Here is a 22,209-nt window from a genome sequence, read left to right on the forward strand (position 1 = left end):
GGCACTGGCTGAGGCCACTTACACCACACCAGGGCCTGTGGCTGCTGGCTGAGGCCACTTACACCACACCAGGGCCTGTGGCTCTGGCTGAGGTCACTTACACCACACCAGGGCCTGTGGCTGCTGGCTGAGGGCACTTACACCACACCAGTGCCTGTGGCTTCTGGCTGAGGCCACTTACACCACACCAGGGCCTGTGGCTCTTGCTCAGGCCACTTACACCACACCAGGGCCTGTGGCTGCTGGCTGAGGCCACTTACACCACACCAGGGCCTGTGGCTGCTGGCTGAGGCCACTTACACCACACCAGGGCCTGTGGCTGCTGGCTGAGGGCAGTTACACCACACCAGTGCCTGTGGCTGCTGGCTGAGGTCACTTACACCACACCAGGGCATTAGTTGCTATTGAGGCCAATTACACCACACCAAGGTCTGTGACTCTTGCTCAGGCCACTTACACCACACCAGGGCCTGTGGCTGCTGGCTGAGGCCACTTACACCACACCAGGGCCTGTGGCTGCTGGCTGAGGCCACTTACACCACACCAGGGCCTGTGGCTGCTGGCTGAGGTCACTTACACCACACCAGGGCATTAGTTGCTATTGAGGCCAATTACACCACACCAGGGTCTGTGACTCTTGCTCAGGCCACTTACACCACACCAGGGCCTGTGGCACTGGCTGAGTCCACTTACACCACACCAGGGCCTGTGGCTGCTGGCTGAGGCCACTTACACCACACCAGGGCCTGTGGCTGCTGGCTGAGGTCACTTACACCACACCAGGGCCTGTGGCTGCTGGCTGAGGGCACTTACACCACACCAGTGCCTGTGGCTTCTGGCTGAGGCCACTTACACCACACCAGGGCCTGTGGCTGCTGGCTGAGGCCACTTACACCGCACAAGGGCCTGTGGCTGCTGGCTGAGGCCACCTACACCACACCAGGGCCTGTGGCTCTTGCTCAGGCCACTCATATCACACCAGACCCTGTGCTTCTGGCCGAGGCCATCTTCACCAAACCTGGCCCTGTGCTGCTTGCTGTGGCCATGTACAACACACCAGGCCCTGTGCTGGTTCCAGAGGCCATCTTCAACAATCCAGGGCCTGTGCTGTTAGATAAATGCCAAACTGAGCCTTTGGGTTATGGTATTATGCAAACATGCATGTATGGTTATAGGATTGTCTTCGTAACTTCAGGTACTTGCCACCTAATCAGTTGAATCCATAAATTGAGACATTGTGCTGGGGCCAGCAGCTTACGGCCATACCACCCTGCGCACGCCCGACCTCGTCTGATCTCGGAAGCTAAGCAGGGCTGGGCTTGGTTAGTACTTGGATGGGAGACTGCCTGGGAATACCTGGTGCTGTAAGCCTTTCATTTTCATGTCATTGAACCGCTTTTGATCCAGAGAAGGGGTGTATTAAAAGACCAAAAGCAGCTGCCCATTAATGAGGGCACATTAACGACATTGCTTTTGGCTGTTTTCCAATGTCTTGTGCTGCTAGCTGATGCCACCTACACCACACCAGGGCCTGAGTGACCGGCTGGGGCCACTTACACCACATCAGGGCCTGTGGCTCTGGCTGAGGCCACTTACACCACACCACGGCCTGTGGCTGCTGGCTGAGGCCACTTACACCACACCAGGGCCTGTGGCTGCTGGCTGAGGCCACCTACACCACACCAGGGCCTTAGTTGCTATTGAGGCCACTTACACCACACCAGGGCCTGTGGCTGCTGGCTGAGGCCACATACACCACACCAGGGCCTTAGTTGCTATTGAGGCCACTTACACCACACCAGGGCCTGTGGCTCTTGCTCAGGCCACTTACACCACACCAGGGCCTGTGGCTGCTGGCTGAGGCCACTTACACCACACCAGGGCCTGTGGCTGCTGGCTGAGGCCACTTACACCACACCACGGCCTTAGTTGCTATTGAGGCCACTTACACCACACCAGGGCCTGTGGCTGCTGGCTGAGGCCACATACACCACACCACGGCCTTATTTGCTTCTGAGGCCACTTACACCACACCAGGGCCTGTGGCTGCTGGCTGAGGCCACATACACCACACCAGGGCCTTAGTTGCTATTGAGGCCACTTACACCACACCAGGGCCTTAGTTGCTATTGAGGCCAATTACACCACACCATGGTCTGTGGCTCTTGCTCAGGCCACTTACACCACACCAGGGCCTGTGGCTGCTGGCTGAGGCCACTTACACCACACCAGGGCATTAGTTGCTATTGAGGCCACTTACACCACACCAGGGCCTGTGGCTGCTGGCTGAGGCCACCTACACCACACCAGGGCATTAGTTGCTATTGAGGCCAATTACACCACACCAGGGTCTGTGGCTCTTGCTCAGGCCACTTACACCACACCAGGGCCTGTGGCACTGGCTGAGGCCACTTACACCACACCAGGGCCTGTGGCTCTGGCTGAGGCCACTTACACCACACCAGGGCCTGTGGCTGCTGGCTGAGGCCACTTACACCACACCAGGGCCTGTGGCTGCTGGCTGAGGCCACTTACACCACACCAGTGCCTGTGGCTTCTGGCTGAGGCCACTTACACCACACCAGGGCCTTAGTTGCTATTGAGGCCAATTACACCACACCAGGGTCTGTGACTCTTGCTCAGGCCACTTACACCACACCAGGGCCTGTGGCACTGGCTGAGGCCACTTACACCACACCAGGGCCTGTGGCTGCTGGCTGAGGCCACTTACACCACACCAGGGCCTGTGGCTGCTGGCTGAGGCCACTTACACCACACCAGGGCCTGTGGCTGCTGGCTGAGGGCACTTACACCACACCAGTGCCTGTGGCTTCTGGCTGAGGCCACTTACACCACACCAAGGCCTGTGGCTCTTGCTCAGGCCACTCACATCACACCAGGCCCTGTGCTTCTGGCCGAGGCCATCTTCACCAAACCAGGCCCTGTGCTGCTAGCTGTGGCCATGTACAACACACCAGGCCCTGTGCTGGTTCCTGAGGCCATCTTCAACAATCCAGGGTCTGTGCTGTTAGATAAATGCTAAACTGAGCCTTTGGGTTAGGGTATTATGCAAACATGCAGGTATGGTTAAAGGATTGTCTTCGTAACTTCAGGTACTTGCCACCTAATCAGTTGAATCCATAAATTGAGACATTGTGCTGGGGCCAGCAGCTTACGGCCATACCACCCTGAGCACGCCCGACCTCGTCTGATCTCGGAAGCTAAGCAGGGCTGGGCTTGGTTAGTACTTGGATGGGAGACTGCCTGGGAATACCTGGTGCTGTAAGCCTTTCATTTTCATGTCATTGAACCGCTTTTGATCCAGAGAAGGGGTGTATTAAAAGACCAAAAGCAGCTGCCCATTAATGAGGGCACATTAACGACATTGCTTTTGGCTCTTTTCCAATGTCTTGTGCTGCTAGCTGATGCCACCTACACCACACCAGGGCCTGAGTGACCGGCTGGGGCCACTTACACCACATCAGGGCCTGTGGCTCTGGCTGAGGCCACTTACACCACACCAGGGCCTGTGGCTGCTGGCTGAGGCCACTTACACCACACCAGGGCCTGTGGCTGCTGGCTGAGGCCACTTACACCACACCAGGGCCTGTGGCTGCTGGCTGAGGCCACTTACACCACACCAGGGCCTGTGGCTGCTGGCTGAGGCCACTTAAACCACACCAGGGCCTGTGGCTGCTGGCTGAGGCCACTTACACCACACAAGGGCCTGTGGCTGCTGGCTGAGGCCACTTACACCACACCAGGGCCTGTGGCTGCTGGCTGAGGCCACTTACACCACACAAGGGCCTGTGGCTGCTGGCTGAGGCCACCTACACCACACCAGGGCCTGTGGCTCTTGCTCAGGCCACTCATATCACACCAGACCCTGTGCTTCTGGCCAAGGCCATCTTCACCAAACCTGGCCCAGTGCTGCTTGCTGTGGCCATGTACAACACACCAGGCCCTGTGCTGCTGGCTGAGGCCACTTACACCACACCAGGGCCTTAGTTGCTATTGAGGCCACTTACACCACACCAGGGCCTTATTTGCTTCTGAGGCCACTTACACCACACCAGGGCCTGTGGCTGCTGGCTGAGGCCACCTACACCACACCAGGGCATTAGTTGCTATTGAGGCCAATTACACCACACCAGGGTCTGTGACTCTTGCTGAGGCCACTTACACCACACCACGGCCTTAGTTGCTATTGAGGCCACTTACACCACACCAAGGCCTGTGGCTGCTGGCTGAGGCCACTTACACCACACCAGGGCCTGTGGCTGCTGGCTGAGGCCACTTACACCACACCAGGGCATTAGTTGCTATTGAGGCCATGTACACCACACCAGGGTCTGTGGCTCTTGCTCAGGCCACTTACACCACACCAGGGCCTGTGGCTCTGGCTGAGGCCACTTACACCACACCAGGGCCTTAGTTGCTATTGAGGCCACTTACACCACACCATGGCCTGTGGCTCTGGCTGAGGCCACTTACACCACACAAGGGCCTGTGGCTCTGGCTGAGGCCACTTACACCACACCAGGGCCTGTGGCTCTTGCTCAGGCCACTCATATCACACCAGGGCCTGTGCTTCTGGCCGAGGCCATCTTCACCAAACCAGGCCCTGTGCTGCTAGCTGTGGCCATGTACAACACACCAGGCCCTGTTCTGGTTCCTGAGGCCATCTTCAACAATCCAGGGCCTGTGCTGTTGGATAAATGCTAAACTGACCCTTTGGGTTAGGGTATTATGCAAACATGCAGGTATGGTTATAGGATTGTCTTCGTAACTTCAGGTACTTGCCACCTAATTACTTGAATCCATAAATTGAGACATTGTGCTGGAGCCAGCAGCTTACGGCCATACCACCCTGAGCACGCCTGACCTCATCTGATCTCGGAAGCTAAGCAGGGCTGGGCTTGGTTAGTACTTGGATGGGAGACTTCCTTGGAATACCTGGTGCTGTAAGCCTTTCATTTTCATGTCATTGAACCGCTTTTGATCCAGAGAAGGGGTGTATTAAAAGACCAAAAGCAGCTGCCCATTAATGAGGGCACATTAACGACATTGCTTTTGGCTGTTTTCCAATGTCTTGTGCTGCTAGCTGATGCCACCTACACCACACCAGGGCCTGAGTGACCGGCTGGGGCCACTTACACCATATCAGGGCCTGTGGCTCTGGCTGAGGCCACTTACACCACACCAAGGCCTGTGGCTGCTGGCTGAGGCCACTTACACCACACCAGGGCCTTAGTTGCTATTGAGGCCAATTACACCACACCAGGGTCTGTGGCTCTTGCTCAGGCCACTTACACCACACCAGGGCCTGTGGCTGCTGGCTGAGGCCACTTACACCACACAAGGGCCTGTGGCTGCTGGTTGAGACCACTTACACCACACCAGGGCCTGTGGCTCTTGCTCAGGCCACTTACACCACACCAGGGCCTGTGGCTCTGGCTGAGGCCACTTACACCACACCACGGCCTTATTTGCTTCTGAGGCCACTTACACCACACCAGGGCCTGTGGCTGCTGGCTGAGGCCACATACACCACACCAGGGCCTTAGTTGCTATTGAGGCCAATTACACCACACCAGGGCCTCTGGCACTGGCTGAGGCCACTTACACCACACCAGGGCCTGTGGCTGCTGGCTGAGGCCACTTACACCACACCAGGGCCTGTGGCTGCTGGATGAGGCGACTTACACCACACCAAGGCCTGTGGCTGCTGGCTGAGGCCACTTACACCACACCACGGCCTTAGTTGCTATTGAGGCCACTTACACCACACCAGGGCCTGTGGCTGCTGGCTGTGGCCATGTACACCACACAAGGGCCTGTGGCTGCTGGCTGAGGCCACATACACCACACCAGGGCCTTAGTTGCTATTGAGGCCAATTACACCACACCAGGGCCTGTGGCTGCTGGCTGAGGGCACTTACACCACACCAGTGCCTGTGGCTTCTGGCTGAGGCCACTTACACCACACCAAGGCCTGTGGCTCTTGCTCAGGCCACTCACATCACACCAGGCCCTGCGCTTCTGGCCGAGGCCATCTTCACCAAACCAGGCCCTGTGCTGGTTCCTGAGGCCATCTTCAACAATCCAGGGTCTGTGCTGTTAGATAAATGCTAAACTGAGCCATTGGGTTAGGGTATTATGCAAACATGCAGGTATGGTTAAAGGATTGTTTTCGTAACTTCAGGTACTTGCCACCTAATCAGTTGAATCCATAAATTGAGACATTGTGCTGGGGCCAGCAGCTTACGGCCATACCACCCTGAGCACGCCCGACCTCGTCTGATCTCGGAAGCTAAGCAGGGCTGGGCTTGGTTAGTACTTGGATGGGAGACTACCTGGGAATACCTGGTGCTGTAAGCCTTTCATTTTCATGTCATTGAACCGCTTTTGATCCAGAGAAGGGGTGTATTAAAAGACCAAAAGCAGCTGCCCATTAATGAGGGCACATTAACGACATTGCTTTTGGCTGTTTTCCAATGTCTTGTGCTGCTAGCTGATGCCACCTACACCACACCAGGGCCTGAGTGACCGGCTGGGGCCACTTACACCACATCAGGGCCTGTGGCTGCTGGCTGAGGCCACTTACACCACACCAGGGCCTGTGGCTGCTGGCTGAGGCCACCTACACCACACCAGGGCCTTAGTTGCTATTGAGGCCAATTACACCACACCAGGGTCTGTGGCTCTTGCTCAGGCCACTTACACCACACCAGGGCCTGTGGCTGCTGGCTGAGGCCACTTACACCACACCAGGGCCTGTGGCTGCTGGCTGAGGCCACCTACACCACACCAGGGCATTAGTTGCTATTGAGGCCAATTACACCACACCAGGGTCTGTGGCTCTTGCTCAGGCCACTTACACCACACCAGGGCCTGTGGCACTGGCTGAGGCCACCTACACCACACCAGGGCATTAGTTGCTATTGAGGCCAATTACACCACACCAGGGTCTGTGGCTCTTGCTCAGGCCACTTACACCACACCAGGGCCTGTGGCTCTGGCTGAGGCCACTTACACCACACCAGGGCCTGTGGCTGCTGGCTGAGGCCACTTACACCACACCAGGGCCTGTGGCTGCTGGCTGAGGCCACTTACACCACACCAGGGCCTGTGGCTGCTGGCTGAGGCCACTTACACCACACCAGTGCCTGTGGCTTCTGGCTGAGGCCACTTACACCACACCAGGGCCTGTGGCTCTTGCTCAGGCCACTCACATCACACCAGGGCCTGTGGCTGCTGGCTGAGGCCACTTACACCACACCACGGCCTTAGTTGCTATTGAGGCCACTTACACCACACCAGGGCCTGTGGCTGCTGGCTGAGGCCACATACACCACACCACGGCCTTATTTGCTTCTGAGGCCACTTACACCACACCAGGGCCTGTGGCTGCTGGCTGAGGCCACATACACCACACCAGGGCCTTAGTTGCTATTGAGGCCACTTACACCACACCAGGGCCTTAGTTGCTATTGAGGCCAATTACACCACACCATGGTCTGTGGCTCTTGCTCAGGCCACTTACACCACACCAGGGCCTGTGGCTGCTGGCTGAGGCCACTTACACCACACCAGGGCATTAGTTGCTATTGAGGCCACTTCCACCACACCAGGGCCTGTGGCTGCTGGCTGAGGCCACCTACACCACACCAGGGCATTAGTTGCTATTGAGGCCAATTACACCACACCAGGGTCTGTGGCTCTTGCTCAGGCCACTTACACCACACCAGGGCCTGTGGCACTGGCTGAGGCCACTTACACCACACCAGGGCCTGTGGCTCTGGCTGAGGCCACTTACACCACACCAGGGCCTGTGGCTGCTGGCTGAGGCCACTTACACCACACCAGTGCCTGTGGCTTCTGGCTGAGGCCACTTACACCACACCAGGGCCTTAGTTGCTATTGAGGCCAATTAAACCACACCAGGGTCTGTGACTCTTGCTCAGGCCACTTACACCACACCAGGGCCTGTGGCACTGGCTGAGGCCACTTACACCACACCAGGGCCTGTGGCTGCTGGCTGAGGCCACTTACACCACACCAGGGCCTGTGGCTGCTGGCTGAGGCCACTTACACCACACCAGGGCCTGTGGCTGCTGGCTGAGGGCACTTACACCACACCAGTGCCTGTGGCTTCTGGCTGAGGCCACTTACACCACACCAAGGCCTGTGGCTCTTGCTCAGGCCACTCACATCACACCAGGCCCTGCGCTTCTGGCCGAGGCCATCTTCACCAAACCAGGCCCTGTGCTGCTAGCTGTGGCCATGTACAACACACCAGGCCCTGTGCTGGTTCCTGAGGCCATCTTCAACAATCCAGGGTCTGTGCTGTTAGATAAATGCTAAACTGAGCCTTTGGGTTAGGGTATTATGCAAACATGCAGGTATGGTTAAAGGATTGTCTTCGTAACTTCAGGTACTTGCCACCTAATCAGTTGAATCCATAAATTGAGACATTGTGCTGGGGCCAGCAGCTTACGGCCATACCACCCTGAGCACGCCCGACCTCGTCTGATCTCGGAAGCTAAGCAGGGCTGGGCTTGGTTAGTACTTGGATGGGAGACTGCCTGGGAATACCTGGTGCTGTAAGCCTTTCATTTTCATGTCATTGAACCGCTTTTGATCCAGAGAAGGGGTGTATTAAAAGACCAAAAGCAGCTGCCCATTAATGAGGGCACATTAACGACATTGCTTTTGGCTCTTTTCCAATGTCTTGTGCTGCTAGCTGATGCCACCTACACCACACCAGGGCCTGAGTGACCGGCTGGGGCCACTTACACCACATCAGGGCCTGTGGCTCTGGCTGAGGCCACTTACACCACACCAGGGCCTGTGGCTGCTGGCTGAGGCCACTTACACCACACCAGGGCCTGTGGCTGCTGGCTGAGGCCACTTACACCACACCAGGGCCTGTGGCTGCTGGCTGAGGCCACTTACACCACACCAGGGCCTGTGGCTGCTGGCTGAGGCCACTTAAACCACACCAGGGCCTGTGGCTGCTGGCTGAGGCCACTTACACCACACAAGGGCCTGTGGCTGCTGGCTGAGGCCACTTACACCACACCAGGGCCTGTGGCTGCTGGCTGAGGCCACTTACACCACACAAGGGCCTGTGGCTGCTGGCTGAGGCCACCTACACCACACCAGGGCCTGTGGCTCTTGCTCAGGCCACTCATATCACACCAGACCCTGTGCTTCTGGCCAAGCCCATCTTCACCAAACCTGGCCCAGTGCTGCTTGCTGTGGCCACTTACACCACACCAGGGCCTTAGTTGCTATTGAGGCCACTTACACCACACCAGGGCCTTATTTGCTTCTGAGGCCACTTACACCACACCAGGGCCTGTGGCTGCTGGCTGAGGCCACCTACACCACACCAGGGCATTAGTTGCTATTGAGGCCAATTACACCACACCAGGGTCTGTGACTCTTGCTGAGGCCACTTACACCACACCAGGGCCTGTGGCACTGGCTGAGTCCACTTACACCACACCAGGGCCTGTGGCTGCTGGCTGAGGCCACTTACACCACACCAGGGCCTGTGGCTGCTGGCTGAGGTCACTTACACCACACCAGGGCCTGTGGCTGCTGGCTGAGGGCACTTACACCACACCAGTGCCTGTGGCTTCTGGCTGAGGCCACTTACACCACACCAGGGCCTGTGGCTGCTGGCTCAGGCCACTTACACCACACCAGGGCCTGTGGCTGCTGGCTGAGGCCACTTACACCACACCAGGGCCTGTGGCTGCTGGCTGAGGCCACTTACACCACACCAGTGCCTGTGGCTGCTGGCTGAGGCCACTTACACCACACCAGGGCATTAGTTGCTATTGAGGCCCCTTACACCACACCAGGGTCTGTGGCTCTTGCTCAGGCCACTTACACCACACCAGGGCCTGTGGCACTGGCTGAGGCCACTTACACTACACCAGGGCCTGTGGCTCTGGCTGAGGCCACTTACACCACACCAGGGCCTGTGGCTGCTGGCTGAGGCCACTTACACCACACCAGGGCCTGTGGCTGCTGGCTGAGGCCACTTACACCACACCAGGGCCTGTGGCTCCTGGCTGAGGTCACATACACCACACCACGGCCTTATTTGCTTCTGAGGCCACTTACACCACACCAGGGCCTGTGGCTGCTGGCTGAGGCCACATACACCACACCAGGGCCTTAGTTGCTATTGAGGCCAATTACACCACACCAGGGCCTGTGGTCTTGCTCAGGCCACTTACACCACACCAGGGCCTGTGGCTGCTGGCTGAGGCCACATACACCACACCAGGGCCTTAGTTGCTATTGAGGCCAATTACACCACACCAGGGCCTGTGGTCTTGCTCAGGCCACTTACTCCACACCAGGGCCTGTGGCTCTTGCTCAGGCCACTTACACCACACCAGGGCCTGTGGCTCTTGCTCAGGCCACTCATATCACACCAGGCCCTGTGCTTCTGGCCGAGGCCATCTTCACCAAACCAGGCCCTGTGCTGCTAGCTGTGGCCATGTACAACACACCAGGCCCTGTTCTGGTTCCTGAGGCCATCTTCAACAATCCAGGGCCTGTGCTGTTGGATAAATGCTAAACTGAGCCTTTGGGTTAGGGTATTATGCAAACATGCAGGTATGGTTATAGGATTGTCTTCGTAACTTCAGGTACTTGCCACCTAATCACTTGAATCCATAAATTGAGACATTGTGCTGGGGCCAGCAGCTTACGGCCATACCACCCTGAGCACGCCCGACCTCGTCTGATCTCGGAAGCTAAGCAGGGCTGGGCTTGGTTAGTACTTGGATGGGAGACTTCCTTGGAATACCTGGTGCTGTAAGCCTTTCATTTTCATGTCATTGAACCGCTTTTGATCCAGAGAAGGGGTGTATTAAAAGACCAAAAGCAGCTGCCCATTAATGAGGGCACATTAACGACATTGCTTTTGGCTCTTTTCCAATGTCTTGTGCTGCTAGCTGATGCCACCTACACCACACCAGGGCCTGAGTGACCGGCTGGGGCCACTTACACCACATCAGGGCCTGTGGCTCTGGCTGAGGCCACTTACACCACACCAGGGCCTGTGGCTGCTGGCTGAGGCCACCTACACCACACCAGGGCCTTAGTTGCTATTGAGGCCAATTACACCACACCAGGGCCTGTGGCTGCTGGCTGAGGCCACTTACACCACACCAGGGCATTAGTTGCTATTGAGGCCACTTACACCACACCAGGGCCTGTGGCTGCTGGCTGAGGCCACCTACACCACACCAGGGCCTTAGTTGCTATTGAGGCCAATTACACCACACCAGGGCCTGTGGCTCTTGCTCAGGCCACTTACACCACACCAGGGCCTGTGGCTGCTGGATGAGGCCACTTACACCACACCAGGGCATTAGTTGCTATTGAGGCCAATTACACCACACCAGGGCCTGTGGCTCTTGCTCAGGCCACTTACACCACACCAGGGCCTGTGGCACTGGCTCAGGCCACTTACACCACACCAGGGCCTGTGGCTGCTGGCTGAGGCCACGTACACCACACCAGTGCCTGTGGCTTCTGGCTGAGGCCACTTACACCACACCAGGGCCTGTGGCTGCTGGCTGAGGCCACTTACACCACACCAGTGCCTGTGGCTTCTGGCTGAGGCCACTTACACCACACCAGGGCCTGTGGCTCTTGCTCAGGCCACTCACATCACACCAGGCCCTGCGCTTCTGGCCGAGGCCATCTTCACCAAACCAGGCCCTGTGCTGCTAGCTGTGGCCATGTACAACACACCAGGCCCTGTGCTGGTTCCTGAGGCCATCTTCAACAATCCAGGGCCTGTGCTGTTAGATAAATGCCAAACTGAGCCTTTGGGTTAGGGTATTATGCAAACATGCAGGTATGGTTAAAGGATTGTCTTCGTAACTTCAGGTACTTGCCACCTAATCAGTTGAATCCATAAATTGAGACATTGTGCTGGGGCCAGCAGCTTACGGCCATACCACCCTGAGCACGCCCGACCTCGTCTGATCTCGGAAGCTAAGCAGGGCTGGGCTTGGTTAGTACTTGGATGGGAGACTGCCTGGGAATACCTGGTGCTGTAAGCCTTTCATTTTCATGTCATTGAACCGCTTTTGATCCAGAGAAGGGGTGTATTAAAAGACCAAAAGCAGCTGCCCATTAATGAGGGCACATTAACGACATTGCTTTTGGCTGTTTTCCAATGTCTTGTGCTGCTAGCTGATGCCACCTACACCACACCAGGGCCTGAGTGACCGGCTGAGGCCACTTACACCACACCAGGGCCTGTGGCTGCTGGCTGAGGCCACCTACACCACACCAGGGCCTTAGTTGCTATTGAGGCCACTTACACCACACCAGGGCCTGTGGCTGCTGGCTGAGGCCACATACACCACAACACGGCCTTATTTGCTTCTGAGGCCACTTACACCACACCAGGGCCTGTGGCTGCTGGCTGAGGCCACATACACCACACCAGGGCCTTAGTTGCTATTGAGGCCAATTACACCACACCAGGGCCTGTGGCTCTTGCTCAGGCCACTTACACCACACCAGGGCCTGTGGCTTCTGGCTGAGGCCACTTACACCACACCAGGGCCTGTGGCTGCTGGCTGAGGCCACTTACACCACACCACGGCCTGTGGCTGCTGGCTGAGGCCACTTACACCACACCAGGGCCTGTGGCTGCTGGCTGAGGCCACTTACACCACACCAGGGCCTGTGGCTGCTGGCTGAGGCCACTTACACCACACCAGGGCATTAGTTGCTATTGAGGCCAATTACACCACACCAGGGTCTGTGGCTCTTGCTCAGGCCACTTACACCACACCAGGGCCTGTGGCTCTGGCTGAGGCCACTTACACCACACCAGGGCCTTAGTTGCTATTGAGGCCACTTACACCACACCATGGCCTGTGGCTCTGGCTGAGGCCACTTACACCACACAAGGGCCTGTGGCTCTGGCTGAGGCCACTTACACCACACCAGGGCCTTAGTTGCTATTGAGGCCAATTACACCACACCAGGGCCTGTGGCTCTTGCTCAGGCCACTCATATCACACCAGGGCCTGTGCTTCTGGCCGAGGCCATCTTCACCAAACCAGGCCCTGTGCTGCTAGCTGTGGCCATGTACAACACACCAGGCCCTGTTCTGGTTCCTGAGGCCATCTTCAACAATCCAGGGCCTGTGCTGTTGGATAAATGCTAAACTGACCCTTTGGGTTAGGGTATTATGCAAACATGCAGGTATGGTTATAGGATTGTCTTCGTAACTTCAGGTACTTGCCACCTAATTACTTGAATCCATAAATTGAGACATTGTGCTGGAGCCAGCAGCTTACGGCCATACCACCCTGAGCACGCCTGACCTCGTCTGATCTCGGAAGCTAAGCAGGGCTGGGCTTGGTTAGTACTTGGATGGGAGACTTCCTTGGAATACCTGGTGCTGTAAGCCTTTCATTTTCATGTCATTGAACCGCTTTTGATCCAGAGAAGGGGTGTATTAAAAGACCAAAAGCAGCTGCCCATTAATGAGGGCACATTAACGACATTGCTTTTGGCTGTTTTCCAATGTCTTGTGCTGCTAGCTGATGCCACCTACACCACACCAGGGCCTGAGTGACCGGCTGGGGCCACTTACACCATATCAGGGCCTGTGGCTCTGGCTGAGGCCACTTACACCACACCAAGGCCTGTGGCTGCTGGCTGAGGCCACCTACACCACACCAGGGCCTTAGTTGCTATTGAGGCCAATTACACCACACCAGGGTCTGTGGCTCTTGCTCAGGCCACTTACACCACACCAGGGCCTGTGGCTGCTGGCTGAGGCCACTTACACCACACAAGGGCCTGTGGCTGCTGGTTGAGACCACTTACACCACACCAGGGCCTGTGGCTCTTGCTCAGGCCACTTACACCACACCAGGGCCTGTGGCTCTGGCTGAGGCCACTTACACCACACCACGGCCTTATTTGCTTCTGAGGCCACTTACACCACACCAGGGCCTGTGGCTGCTGGCTGAGGCCACATACACCACACCAGGGCCTTAGTTGCTATTGAGGCCAATTACACCACACCAGGGCCTCTGGCACTGGCTGAGGCCACTTACACCACACCAGGGCCTGTGGCTGCTGGCTGAGGCCACTTACACCACACCAGGGCCTGTGGCTGCTGGATGAGGCGACTTACACCACACCAAGGCCTGTGGCTGCTGGCTGAGGCCACTTACACCACACCACGGCCTTAGTTGCTATTGAGGCCACTTACACCACACCAGGGCCTGTGGCTGCTGGCTGTGGCCATGTACACCACACAAGGGCCTGTGGCTGCTGGCTGAGGCCACATACACCACACCAGGGCCTTAGTTGCTATTGAGGCCAATTACACCACACCAGGGCCTGTGGCTGCTGGCTGAGGGCACTTACACCACACCAGTGCCTGTGGCTTCTGGCTGAGGCCACTTACACCACACCAAGGCCTGTGGCTCTTGCTCAGGCCACTCACATCACACCAGGCCCTGCGCTTCTGGCCGAGGCCATCTTCACCAAACCAGGCCCTGTGCTGGTTCCTGAGGCCATCTTCAACAATCCAGGGTCTGTGCTGTTAGATAAATGCTAAACTGAGCCATTGGGTTAGGGTATTATGCAAACATGCAGGTATGGTTAAAGGATTGTTTTCGTAACTTCAGGTACTTGCCACCTAATCAGTTGAATCCATAAATTGAGACATTGTGCTGGGGCCAGCAGCTTACGGCCATACCACCCTGAGCACGCCCGACCTCGTCTGATCTCGGAAGCTAAGCAGGGCTGGGCTTGGTTAGTACTTGGATGGGAGACTGCCTGGCAATACCTGGTGCTGTAAGCCTTTCATTTTCATGTCATTGAACCGCTTTTGATCCAGAGAAGGGGTGTATTAAAAGACCAAAAGCAGCTGCCCATTAATGAGGGCACATTAACGACATTGCTTTTGGCTGTTTTCCAATGTCTTGTGCTGCTAGCTGATGCCACCTACACCACACCAGGGCCTGAGTGACCGGCTGGGGCCACTTACACCACATCAGGGCCTGTGGCTGCTGGCTGAGGCCACTTACACCACACCAGGGCCTGTGGCTGCTGGCTGAGGCCACTTACACCACACCAGGGCCTGTGGCTGCTGGCTGAGGCCACCTACACCACACCAGGGCCTTAGTTGCTATTGAGGCCAATTACACCACACCAGGGTCTGTGGCTCTTGCTCAGGCCACTTACACCACACCAGGGCCTGTGGCTGCTGGCTGAGGCCACTTACACCACACCAGGGCATTAGTTGCTATTGAGGCCACTTACACCACACCAGGGCCTGTGGCTGCTGGCTGAGGCCACCTACACCACACCAGGGCATTAGTTGCTATTGAGGCCAATTACACCACACCAGGGTCTGTGGCTCTTGCTCAGGCCACTTACACCACACCAGGGCCTGTGGCACTGGCTGAGGCCACTTACACCACACCAGGGCCTGTGGCTCTGGCTGAGGTCACTTACACCACACCAGTGCCTGTGGCTGCTGGCTGAGGGCACTTACACCACACCAGGGCCTGTGGCTCTTGCTCAGGCCACTTACACCACACCAGGGCCTGTGGCTCTTGCTCAGGCCACTCATATCACACCAGGCCCTGCGCTTCTGGCCGAGGCCATCTTCACCAAACCAGGCCCTGTGCTGCTAGCTGTGGCCATGTACAACACACCAGGCCCTGTGCTGGTTCCTGAGGCCATCTTCAACAATCCAGGGCCTGTGCTGTTAGATAAATGCTAAACTGAGCCTTTGGGTTAGGGTATTATGCAAACATGCAGGTATGGTTAAAGGATTGTCTTCGTAACTTCAGGTACTTGCCACCTAATCAGTTGAATCCATAAATTGAGACATTGTGCTGGGGCCAGCAGCTTACCAGGCCACTTACACCACACCAGGGCCTGAGTGACCGGCTGGGGCCACTTACACCACATCAGGGCCTGTGGCTGCTGGCTGAGGCCACTTACACCACACCAGGGCCTGTGGCTGCTGGCTGAGGCCACTTACACCACACCAGGGCATTATTTGCTATTGAGGCCAATTACACCACACCAGGGTCTGTGGCTCTTGCTCAGGCCACTTACACCACACCAGGGCCTGTGGCACTGGCTGAGGCCACTTACACCACACCAGGGCCTGTGGCTGCTGGCTGAGGCCACCTACACCACACCAGGGCATTAGTTGCTATTGAGGCCAATTACACCACACCAGGGTCTGTGACTCTTGCTCAGGCCACTTAGACCACACCAGGGCCTGTGGCACTGGCTGAGGCCACTTACACCACACCAGGGCCTGTGGCTGCTGGCTGAGGCCACTTACACCACACCAGGGCCTGTGGCTCTGGCTGAGGTCACTTACACCACACCAGGGCCTGTGGCTGCTGGCTGAGGGCACTTACACCACACCAGTGCCTGTGGCTTCTGGCTGAGGCCACTTACACCACACCAGGGCCTGTGGCTCTTGCTCAGGCCACTTACACCACACCAGGGCCTGTGGCTGCTGGCTGAGGCCACTTACACCACACCAGGGCCTGTGGCTGCTGGCTGAGGCCACTTACACCACACCAGGGCCTGTGGCTGCTGGCTGAGGGCAGTTACACCACACCAGTGCCTGTGGCTGCTGGCTGAGGTCACTTACACCACACCAGGGCATTAGTTGCTATTGAGGCCAATTACACCACACCAAGGTCTGTGACTCTTGCTCAGGCCACTTACACCACACCAGGGCCTGTGGCTGCTGGCTGAGGCCACTTACACCACACCAGGGCCTGTGGCTGCTGGCTGAGGCCACTTACACCACACCAGGGCCTGTGGCTGCTGGCTGAGGTCACTTACACCACACCAGGGCCTGTGACTCTTGCTCAGGCCACTTACACCACACCAGGGCATTAGTTGCTATTGAGGCCAATTACACCACACCAGGGTCTGTGACTCTTGCTCAGGCCACTTACACCACACCAGGGCCTGTGGCACTGGCTGAGTCCACTTACACCACACCAGGGCCTGTGGCTGCTGGCTGAGGCCACTTACACCACACCAGGGCCTGTGGCTGCTGGCTGAGGTCACTTACACCACACCAGGGCCTGTGGCTGCTGGCTGAGGGCACTTACACCACACCAGTGCCTGTGGCTTCTGGCTGAGGCCACTTACACCACACCAGGGCCTGTGGCTGCTGGCTGAGGCCACTTACACCGCACAAGGGCCTGTGGCTGCTGGCTGAGGCCACCTACACCACACCAGGGCCTGTGGCTCTTGCTCAGGCCACTCATATCACACCAGACCCTGTGCTTCTGGCCGAGGCCATCTTCACCAAACCTGGCCCTGTGCTGCTTGCTGTGGCCATGTACAACACACCAGGCCCTGTGCTGGTTCCAGAGGCCATCTTCAACAATCCAGGGCCTGTGCTGTTAGATAAATGCCAAACTGAGCCTTTGGGTTATGGTATTATGCAAACATGCATGTATGGTTATAGGATTGTCTTCGTAACTTCAGGTACTTGCCACCTAATCAGTTGAATCCATAAATTGAGACATTGTGCTGGGGCCAGCAGCTTACGGCCATACCACCCTGCGCACGCCCGACCTCGTCTGATCTCGGAAGCTAAGCAGGGCTGGGCTTGGTTAGTACTTGGATGGGAGACTGCCTGGGAATACCTGGTGCTGTAAGCCTTTCATTTTCATGTCATTGAACCGCTTTTGATCCAGAGAAGGGGTGTATTAAAAGACCAAAAGCAGCTGCCCATTAATGAGGGCACATTAACGACATTGCTTTTGGCTGTTTTCCAATGTCTTGTGCTGCTAGCTGATGCCACCTACACCACACCAGGGCCTGAGTGACCGGCTGGGGCCACTTACACCACATCAGGGCCTGTGGCTCTGGCTGAGGCCACTTACACCACACCAGGGCCTGTGGCTGCTGGCTGAGGCCACTTACACCACACCAGGGCCTGTGGCTGCTGGCTGAGGCCACCTACACCACACCAGGGCCTTAGTTGCTATTGAGGCCACTTACACCACACCAGGGCCTGTGGCTGCTGGCTGAGGCCACATACACCACACCAGGGCCTTAGTTGCTATTGAGGCCACTTACACCACACCAGGGCCTGTGGCTCTTGCTCAGGCCACTTACACCACACCAGGGCCTGTGGCTGCTGGCTGAGGCCACTTACACCACACCAGGGCCTGTGGCTGCTGGCTGAGGCCACTTACACCACACCACGGCCTGTGGCTGCTGGCTGAGGCCACATACACCACACCACGGCCTTATTTGCTTCTGAGGCCACTTACACCACACCATGGCCTGTGGCTGCTGGCTGAGGCCACATACACCACACCACGGCCTTATTTGCTTCTGAGGCCACTTACACCACACCAGGGCCTGTGGCTGCTGGCTGAGGCCACATACACCACACCACGGCCTTATTTGCTTCTGAGGCCACTTACACCACACCAGGGCCTGTGGCTGCTGGCTGAGGCCACATACACCACACCAGGGCCTTAGTTGCTATTGAGGCCACTTACACCACACCAGGGCCTTAGTTGCTATTGAGGCCAATTACACCACACCATGGTCTGTGGCTCTTGCTCAGGCCACTTACACCACACCAGGGCCTGTGGCTGCTGGCTGAGGCCACTTACACCACACCAGGGCATTAGTTGCTATTGAGGCCACTTACACCACACCAGGGCCTGTGGCTGCTGGCTGAGGCCACCTACACCACACCAGGGCATTAGTTGCTATTGAGGCCAATTACACCACACCAGGGTCTGTGGCTCTTGCTCAGGCCACTTACACCACACCAGGGCCTGTGGCACTGGCTGAGGCCACTTACACCACACCAGGGCCTGTGGCTCTGGCTGAGGCCACTTACACCACACCAGGGCCTGTGGCTGCTGGCTGAGGCCACTTACACCACACCAGGGCCTGTGGCTGCTGGCTGAGGCCACTTACACCACACCAGTGCATTAGTTGCTATTGAGGCCAATTACACCACACCAGGGTCTGTGACTCTTGCTCAGGCCACTTACACCACACCAGGGCCTGTGGCACTGGCTGAGGCCACTTACACCACACCAGGGCCTGTGGCTGCTGGCTGAGGCCACTTACACCACACCAGGGCCTGTGGCTGCTGGCTGAGGCCACTTACACCACACCAGGGCCTGTGGCTGCTGGCTGAGGGCACTTACACCACACCAGTGCCTGTGGCTTCTGGCTGAGGCCACTTACACCACACCAAGGCCTGTGGCTCTTGCTCAGGCCACTCACATCACACCAGGCCCTGTGCTTCTGGCCGAGGCCATCTTCACCAAACCAGGCCCTGTGCTGCTAGCTGTGGCCATGTACAACACACCAGGCCCTGTGCTGGTTCCTGAGGCCATCTTCAACAATCCAGGGTCTGTGCTGTTAGATAAATGCTAAACTGAGCCTTTGGGTTAGGGTATTATGCAAACATGCAGGTATGGTTAAAGGATTGTCTTCGTAACTTCAGGTACTTGCCACCTAATCAGTTGAATCCATAAATTGAGACATTGTGCTGGGGCCAGCAGCTTACGGCCATACCACCCTGAGCACGCCCGACCTCGTCTGATCTCGGAAGCTAAGCAGGGCTGGGCTTGGTTAGTACTTGGATGGGAGACTGCCTGGGAATACCTGGTGCTGTAAGCCTTTCATTTTCATGTCATTGAACCGCTTTTGATCCAGAGAAGGGGTGTATTAAAAGACCAAAAGCAGCTGCCCATTAATGAGGGCACATTAACGACATTGCTTTTGGCTCTTTTCCAATGTCTTGTGCTGCTAGCTGATGCCACCTACACCACACCAGGGCCTGAGTGACCGGCTGGGGCCACTTACACCACATCAGGGCCTGTGGCTCTGGCTGAGGCCACTTACACCACACCAGGGCCTGTGGCTGCTGGCTGAGGCCACTTACACCACACCAGGGCCTGTGGCTGCTGGCTGAGGCCACTTACACCACACCAGGGCCTGTGGCTGCTGGCTGAGGCCACTTACACCACACCAGGGCCTGTGGCTGCTGGCTGAGGCCACTTAAACCACACCAGGGCCTGTGGCTGCTGGCTGAGGCCACTTACACCACACAAGGGCCTGTGGCTGCTGGCTGAGGCCACTTACACCACACCAGGGCCTGTGGCTGCTGGCTGAGGCCACTTACACCACACAAGGGCCTGTGGCTGCTGGCTGAGGCCACCTACACCACACCAGGGCCTGTGGCTCTTGCTCAGGCCACTCATATCACACCAGACCCTGTGCTTCTGGCCAAGCCCATCTTCACCAAACCTGGCCCAGTGCTGCTTGCTGTGGCCATGTACAACACACCAGGCCCTGTGCTGCTGGCTGAGGCCACTTACACCACACCAGGGCCTTAGTTGCTATTGAGGCCACTTACACCACACCAGGGCCTTATTTGCTTCTGAGGCCACTTACACCACACCAGGGCCTGTGGCTGCTGGCTGAGGCCACCTACACCACACCAGGGCATTAGTTGCTATTGAGGCCAATTACACCACACCAGGGTCTGTGACTCTTGCTGAGGCCACTTACACCACACCAGGGCCTGTGGCACTGGCTGAGTCCACTTACACCACACCAGGGCCTGTGGCTGCTGGCTGAGGCCACTTACACCACACCAGGGCCTGTGGCTGCTGGCTGAGGTCACTTACACCACACCAGGGCCTGTGGCTGCTGGCTGAGGGCACTTACACCACACCAGTGCCTGTGGCTTCTGGCTGAGGCCACTTACACCACACCAGGGCCTGTGGCTGCTGGCTCAGGCCACTTACACCACACCAGGGCCTGTGGCTGCTGGCTGAGGCCACTTACACCACACCAGGGCCTGTGGCTGCTGGCTGAGGCCACTTACACCACACCAGTGCCTGTGGCTGCTGGCTGAGGCCACTTACACCACACCAGGGCATTAGTTGCTATTGAGGCCCCTTACACCACACCAGGGTCTGTGGCTCTTGCTCAGGCCACTTACACCACACCAGGGCCTGTGGCACTGGCTGAGGCCACTTACACTACACCAGGGCCTGTGGCTCTGGCTGAGGCCACTTACACCACACCAGGGCCTGTGGCTGCTGGCTGAGGCCACTTACACCACACCAGGGCCTGTGGCTGCTGGCTGAGGCCACTTACACCACACCAGGGCCTGTGGCTCCTGGCTGAGGTCACATACACCACACCACGGCCTTATTTGCTTCTGAGGCCACTTACACCACACCAGGGCCTGTGGCTGCTGGCTGAGGCCACATACACCACACCAGGGCCTTAGTTGCTATTGAGGCCAATTACACCACACCAGGGCCTGTGGTCTTGCTCAGGCCACTTACACCACACCAGGGCCTGTGGCTGCTGGCTGAGGCCACATACACCACACCAGGGCCTTAGTTGCTATTGAGGCCAATTACACCACACCAGGGCCTGTGGTCTTGCTCAGGCCACTTACTCCACACCAGGGCCTGTGGCTCTTGCTCAGGCCACTTACACCACACCAGGGCCTGTGGCTCTTGCTCAGGCCACTCATATCACACCAGGCCCTGTGCTTCTGGCCGAGGCCATCTTCACCAAACCAGGCCCTGTGCTGCTAGCTGTGGCCATGTACAACACACCAGGCCCTGTTCTGGTTCCTGAGGCCATCTTCAACAATCCAGGGCCTGTGCTGTTGGATAAATGCTAAACTGAGCCTTTGGGTTAGGGTATTATGCAAACATGCAGGTATGGTTATAGGATTGTCTTCGTAACTTCAGGTACTTGCCACCTAATCACTTGAATCCATAAATTGAGACATTGTGCTGGGGCCAGCAGCTTACGGCCATACCACCCTGAGCACGCCCGACCTCGTCTGATCTCGGAAGCTAAGCAGGGCTGGGCTTGGTTAGTACTTGGATGGGAGACTTCCTTGGAATACCTGGTGCTGTAAGCCTTTCATTTTCATGTCATTGAACCGCTTTTGATCCAGAGAAGGGGTGTATTAAAAGACCAAAAGCAGCTGCCCATTAATGAGGGCACATTAACGACATTGCTTTTGGCTCTTTTCCAATGTCTTGTGCTGCTAGCTGATGCCACCTACACCACACCAGGGCCTGAGTGACCGGCTGGGGCCACTTACACCACATCAGGGCCTGTGGCTCT

The 22,209-nt window shown here is 57.3% G+C and overlaps 12 non-coding genes across 12 annotated transcripts; all 12 read left to right on the forward strand.

Annotated features, from left to right (window-relative positions):
• Nucleotides 1-1,252: 1,252 nt before the first annotated feature.
• LOC143417890 (5S ribosomal RNA) lies at nucleotides 1,253-1,371 on the forward strand. Its single transcript, XR_013098038.1, has one exon. It is a non-coding gene; the product is annotated as a 5S ribosomal RNA (ribosomal RNA).
• Nucleotides 1,372-3,170: 1,799 nt separating this feature from the next.
• Nucleotides 3,171-3,289, forward strand: LOC143417794 (5S ribosomal RNA). Its single transcript, XR_013097942.1, has one exon. It is a non-coding gene; the product is annotated as a 5S ribosomal RNA (ribosomal RNA).
• Nucleotides 3,290-4,852: 1,563 nt separating this feature from the next.
• LOC143417303 (5S ribosomal RNA) lies at nucleotides 4,853-4,971 on the forward strand. The gene has a single exon (XR_013097523.1). It is a non-coding gene; the product is annotated as a 5S ribosomal RNA (ribosomal RNA).
• Nucleotides 4,972-6,262: 1,291 nt separating this feature from the next.
• On the forward strand, nucleotides 6,263-6,381 carry LOC143417609 (5S ribosomal RNA). Its single transcript, XR_013097755.1, has one exon. It is a non-coding gene; the product is annotated as a 5S ribosomal RNA (ribosomal RNA).
• Nucleotides 6,382-8,494: 2,113 nt separating this feature from the next.
• On the forward strand, nucleotides 8,495-8,613 carry LOC143417795 (5S ribosomal RNA). Its single transcript, XR_013097943.1, has one exon. It is a non-coding gene; the product is annotated as a 5S ribosomal RNA (ribosomal RNA).
• A 2,117-nt stretch (nucleotides 8,614-10,730) lies between these two features.
• On the forward strand, nucleotides 10,731-10,849 carry LOC143417158 (5S ribosomal RNA). Its single transcript, XR_013097375.1, has one exon. It is a non-coding gene; the product is annotated as a 5S ribosomal RNA (ribosomal RNA).
• Nucleotides 10,850-11,982: 1,133 nt separating this feature from the next.
• Nucleotides 11,983-12,101, forward strand: LOC143417796 (5S ribosomal RNA). The gene has a single exon (XR_013097944.1). It is a non-coding gene; the product is annotated as a 5S ribosomal RNA (ribosomal RNA).
• A 1,248-nt stretch (nucleotides 12,102-13,349) lies between these two features.
• Nucleotides 13,350-13,468, forward strand: LOC143417366 (5S ribosomal RNA). The gene has a single exon (XR_013097587.1). It is a non-coding gene; the product is annotated as a 5S ribosomal RNA (ribosomal RNA).
• Nucleotides 13,469-14,759: 1,291 nt separating this feature from the next.
• LOC143417462 (5S ribosomal RNA) lies at nucleotides 14,760-14,878 on the forward strand. The gene has a single exon (XR_013097683.1). It is a non-coding gene; the product is annotated as a 5S ribosomal RNA (ribosomal RNA).
• Nucleotides 14,879-17,610: 2,732 nt separating this feature from the next.
• LOC143417891 (5S ribosomal RNA) lies at nucleotides 17,611-17,729 on the forward strand. Its single transcript, XR_013098039.1, has one exon. It is a non-coding gene; the product is annotated as a 5S ribosomal RNA (ribosomal RNA).
• A 1,877-nt stretch (nucleotides 17,730-19,606) lies between these two features.
• Nucleotides 19,607-19,725, forward strand: LOC143417797 (5S ribosomal RNA). Its single transcript, XR_013097945.1, has one exon. It is a non-coding gene; the product is annotated as a 5S ribosomal RNA (ribosomal RNA).
• A 2,156-nt stretch (nucleotides 19,726-21,881) lies between these two features.
• Nucleotides 21,882-22,000, forward strand: LOC143417159 (5S ribosomal RNA). The gene has a single exon (XR_013097376.1). It is a non-coding gene; the product is annotated as a 5S ribosomal RNA (ribosomal RNA).
• Nucleotides 22,001-22,209: the final 209 nt, after the last annotated feature.

This window comes from Maylandia zebra, linkage group LG3 (genome assembly GCF_041146795.1).
Source record: "Maylandia zebra isolate NMK-2024a linkage group LG3, Mzebra_GT3a, whole genome shotgun sequence".
NCBI lineage: Eukaryota > Metazoa > Chordata > Actinopteri > Cichliformes > Cichlidae > Maylandia > Maylandia zebra.